The 5,002-nt window shown below is 42.6% G+C and overlaps 1 long non-coding RNA gene across 1 annotated transcript in view; it reads right to left on the bottom strand.

Annotated features, from left to right (window-relative positions):
* Nucleotides 1-487: 487 nt before the first annotated feature.
* The window catches only part of LOC106533020 (uncharacterized), a 14,736-nt gene continuing 10,221 nt past the window's right edge, over nt 488-5,002 (bottom strand). The window contains exon 3 of the long non-coding RNA XR_001312181.1: nt 488-732. This is a non-coding gene — a long non-coding RNA (uncharacterized LOC106533020). The remainder of the gene's footprint in view (nt 733-5,002) is intronic.

Genomic DNA, 5,002 nt, shown 5'->3' with positions numbered 1-5,002 from the left:
AACAAACAGCGCATGCGCAGAGCAACTGGTTTTGAAAGAGAACCAGGAGCAGCAGCTCCCCCTGCTGGATCGACTCAGTATCAGACTTCACATTTTAGCACTTTTTTCTATATTTTTTGGACTAATTTTCGTTACGATGTCCAAACTTTTCTTGTAACATTTGGATGGATGTAATTTTGATTCTTTAACTACTTTAATGTTTACTTTGTTTTGGGTTCATTTTGTAAAACTATGATCCATTTTAGAGCATAATAATGATGAATGAAATAAAWATATTTAAAATTGAACTATTTCATAAAACATCTGTTGTCCTGTTGTTTCCCCACAGAACCACATGAGGACAGTAGAGAACCAGAGACCATCAGAACCACATGATTTGTGGTTCTGCAGAGTCTAGACTGGGTTCTGGTTCGGCTCAGAGCTGGATCTGGATCAGGACCTGGTCTCAGAGCTGCAGATGGATGTGGTCTCCTCTCAAACACACAGAACTCTTTAAACTCTTTAATCCAGACTTATTGGAAAAGCATCGAGTGTGAGCTCAGAGCTGAAATTAGATATTGATCCTCCTCCTGGAGTCTCCCTCCTCCCTGGTCCGGTTCTGATCACACTCCCTCCTCCCTGGTCCGGTTCTGATCACACTCCCTCCTCCCTGGTCCGGTTCTGGTCACACTCCCTCCTGCTGATCCAGTCTTTCAGACTCTTCTCTCCATCACTCAGGGGATTCATGAGGACCTGAAGAGACAAACCTCCAGAACTCATAAATATTATTTTATTTTGTTTTGTTTTATTTTATATTTTATTTTATTTTATCAGATGCTGAAATTAGCTGAATAGTAGCTAAAAGTAGGAAAATCGTAGCTAAAATCAACGAAACTGAATAGTCGTAAAAGCGGCTACAACAGCTAAAAGTCAAATTAGAAAAGCAAAACAAAATGAAAATAACAAAAGAGTTATTGAAAGATAAAAAGGAGTAGAATGGTTCCTATAATGTAAAAGTAGCTGAACAATAGCTAAAAGCTAAAAGAGCCCAAAAAGTAGCTAAAAGTTAAACTTAACAGAATAGAAAGTAAAAGCTAAATGAAGCAAGAAGACAAACAGAACCAGCAGCTGAAGTTTTAAAGAAACAAACTTTATAAAGATTTTTTTAAATTTTACATACAGTATTAAACAAAGTTTCTCAATAAATTGAAATATTAAAAAAATATCAAAGTTTCCATCAGGTTTGATCAGATTGTTTTTTAAATAAGAATTAAATTGCCTTAATCTGTTAGTTTAGTTTTTGTATTAAAGCTGTTTTTAATCAGTTTTTGTGAAGAATTGTATTTATTTTTAATTGAAAACAACCTTTCTTTATGAAACATTTATTTCCTACACAGTGAATGGAGCCTAAACGCATCGTGGGAGAACATCAGTTAAAGGCTGTTGTTGTTGTTGTTGTAAAACTGAAATAAATAAACACCAAAGCTCTGCAACAATCAGTCTCCTCCTCCCTCAGGATCACCTTCACTCATCACCTCGTCTATTTTTTCCCTCCTCTGTTGCTAGGCAACGACCAGGAAGAGACATTGGAGTTACAGGAAGAGCTCCAGAAAGGTTCTTCATGAGACGTCCTGCTTCTCTTTCTATAACTGGAAGAAGAAAAGCTTTTTTTTTCCTCGAAGGAAAACAGTGCTGAGCTGCAGGAGAAATAACTTCAGTGATCTGAAACAAGCTCTGGATGCAGCTGGTTTAAAGAAAAACAGAATCTTCAGTTTCAGCTTCTGTTGTCCTGAAATATTTTCATCAAGTCGTTTTCCTCCTAGAAACAGAAAACCTCCTTTTTAAAAAAAATACTAACTTACAGTAGGTGGCTGAGGATGGTCGTATTGTAGGTCATCTGGTTAGTTGGTTGGTTGTCTAGTTGGTTAGTTATGGTTGGTTGGTTGGTTGGTTGGTTGGTTGGTTGGTTGGTTGGTTGGTTGTGGTTGGTTGTCTAGTTGGTTGGTTGTGGTTGGATGTCTAGTTGGTTGGTTGGTTGTGGTTGGTTGTCTAGTTGGTTGTGGTTGGTTGTCTAGTTGGTTGGTTGTGGTTGGTTGTCTAGTTGGTTAGTTGTGGTTGATTGGTTGGTTGGTTGTCTAGTTGGTTGGATGTGGTTGGATGTCTAGCTGGTTAGTTGTGGTTGGTTGTCTAGCTGGTTAGCTGTGGTTGGTTGTCTAGTTGGTTGGTTGTGGTTGGTTGTCTAGCTGGTTAGTTGTGGTTGATTGGTTGGTTGGTTGTGGTTGGTTGTCTAGCTGGTTTGGAGTGGTTGATTGGTTGGTTGAGGTTGGTTGTGTTTGGTTGTCTAGTTGGTTGGATGTCTAGTTGGTTGGTTGGTTGTCTAGTTGGTTGTGGTTGGTTGTCTAGCTGGTTAGTTGTGGTTGGTTGTCTGGTTGATTGGTGGGTTGTCTAGTTGGTTAGTTGTGGTTAGTTGTCTAGTTGGTTGGTTGGTTGTGGTTGGTTGTCTAGTTGGTCGGATGTGGTTGGTTGTCTAGCTGGTTAGTTGTGGTTGGTTGTCTAGTTGGTTGGTTGTGGTTGGTTGTCTAGTTGGTTGGTTGTGGTTGGTTTGTCTAGTTGGTTAGTTGTGGTTGATTGGTTGGTTGGTTGTCTAGTTGGTTGGATGTGGTTGGTTGTCTAGCTGCTTAGTTGTGGCTGGTTGTTTAGTTGGTTGTTTGGTTGTGGTTGGTTGTCTAGCTGGTTAGTTGTGGTTGGTTGTCTAGTTGGTTGGTTGTGGTTGGATGTCTAGCTGGTTAGTTGTTGTTGGTTGTGGTTGGTTGTCTAGCTGGTTAGTTGTGGTTTGTTTAGTTGGTTGGTTGTGGTTGGTTGTCTAGCTGGTTAGTTGTGATTGATTGGTTGGTTGTGGTTGGTTGTCAAGCTGGTTAGTAGTGGTTGATTGGTTGGTTGAGGTTGTTTGTGGTTGGTTGTCTAGTTGGTTGGTTGGTTGTGGTTGGTTGTCTAGTTGGTTGGATGTGGTTGGATGTCTAGCTAGTTAGTTGTGGCTGGTTGTCTAGTTGGTTGTTTGGTTGTGGTTGGTTGTCTAGCTGGTTAGTTGTGGTTTGTTTAGTTGGTTGGTTGTGGTTGGTTGTCTAGCTGGTTAGTTGTGATTGGTTGTGTAGTTGGTTGGTTGTGGTTGGTTGTCTAGCTGGTTAGTTGTGGTTGATTGGTTGGTTGTGGTTAGTTTCAGTTGGTTGTGGTTGGTTAATTGGTTGTGATTCGTTGGTTGATTGGTTGAGGTTAGTTTCGGTTGGTTGGTTGGTTGTGGTTACTTGTGGTTGGTTTGTCTGGTTGGATTGTGTTAGTTTTGGTTGTTTCTGGTTGGTTGTAGTAAGTTGTTTAGTTGGTTGTTGCTGGTTGGTCTGTGTGGACCTTCGGCTCATCTTCGGCTGTTGCTCAGAATTGGTCCACATTAGGTTTATCTTCAGTGGTTTGTCTGGTTTCTTTTCATTAAGTTTCATTCGTCCTTATCTCTCTGCTGCCAGTTTCCTCTCTGCTCCGCTCAGCTTTAGAATCTTTTTCTTCCTCGTGGCGTTCAGCTCAGCTCAGCTCAGCTCAGCTCAGCTCAGTTCAGCAGCATTTCCTTCGCCTCTCTGTCACCTCCCCTCCTCCTCCTCCTCCCTCCCGCCTTTTTCTTTTTTCTGCCGTGTGTTTGCAGATGAAACGGGCAGACTGCCAGTTTTTCATATTTCTTGGCAGCGAAGCGGCGAGCCAACTTTCCGGGGACGTGGTGGGGGGGTTGGGCCTCGCTAAAGGTTACATTTGCACAATGTGTCTGAGAAAAAAACAGTGAAGAAGAGAGAGAGAAAGAATAAAGAAGGAAAAGCTGGGCTGGATCAGCTAAACGACTCCCCCGTTCAGGGATAATGGAAACAGGCCTCGGGGGAAGATTCAGTATACAGGAATATCGAGTTTCATGCAGCCGGTCCTCCTCCTCTCTTTGTCTTCCTGCTCAGAACCATCCTCACCTTCACTCCCTGCTTCTTGTTTGTCAGGAAACAGTTCAGCTGCTGCCTGTTGGACAGACTTGTGTTTACAGGACTGCGAGTTTGTCTTTGTGGAGCAAATACTGACAAATACTGACAGCCAGTCAGCAGCTAGGATCATCTGCTGGTGAACAGTGTTCTCCAGGAAATCTCCTAAATGTCTCAAAACGTCTCCAAACATGTCCAAAACTTTTTCCAACATGTACAAAATGTCTTCAAAAGGTTCCAAATTATCTCCAAATGGTCTCAATATGTTCCAAAAGTCCATAAATGTCTCAAAACATCTCCAAAACATCTCCAAATTTGTCCAAAATGTTTCCAAATTCCCTAAAAAGGTCTCCAAATGTCTTCAAATGTCTCAAGTCATATCCAAACATGTCCAAAATACTTCAGATACAATACTTCTCCAAAATGTTTCCAAATGTGTTCAAAACTTCTCACAGTCTGATAGTCCTCTGGGTTGTCCTAAGTTTCCTCATGAACTTTAACCATCAGAGCAGGAAGTCTTCTCTCAGCTGATACAAGTGTCTCCAGCTTGTCTCAGGTTAGTCTCCAGCTCATCTCAGGTTAGTCTCCAGCTCGTCTCAGGTTAGTCTCCAGCTTGTCTCAGGTTAGTCTCCAGCTCGTCTCAGGTTAGTCTCCAGCTCGTCTCAGGTTAGTCTCCAGCTTGTCTCAGGTTAGTCTCCAGCTTGACTCCAGCTTGTCTCAAGATAGTCTCCAACTCATCTCCAGCTTGTCTCCTGTTTGTCTCAGGTTATTCTCCAGCTTGTCTCGGACAGTCTCTAGCTCGTCTCCAGTTTGTCTCAGGTTAGTCTCCAGCTCGTCTCGGGTAAACTCCAGCTCATCTCCAGTTTATCTCAGGATAGTCTCCAGTTCGTCTCAGGGTAGTCTCCAGCTCGTCTCCAGTTTCATCCATCCATCCATCCATTTTCTTCCGCCTATCCGGGGTCGGGTCGCGGGGGCAGCAGCTTCAGAAGGGAGGCCCAGACCTCCCTCTCCCCAGCCAC

Source organism: Austrofundulus limnaeus, unplaced genomic scaffold (genome assembly GCF_001266775.1).
Source record: "Austrofundulus limnaeus strain Quisiro unplaced genomic scaffold, Austrofundulus_limnaeus-1.0 Scaffold869, whole genome shotgun sequence".
Taxonomy (NCBI): Eukaryota; Metazoa; Chordata; class Actinopteri; order Cyprinodontiformes; family Rivulidae; genus Austrofundulus; species Austrofundulus limnaeus.
The sequence above is the reverse complement of the archived record's forward strand: the minus strand, read 5'-3'. Positions and strand labels throughout refer to the sequence as shown.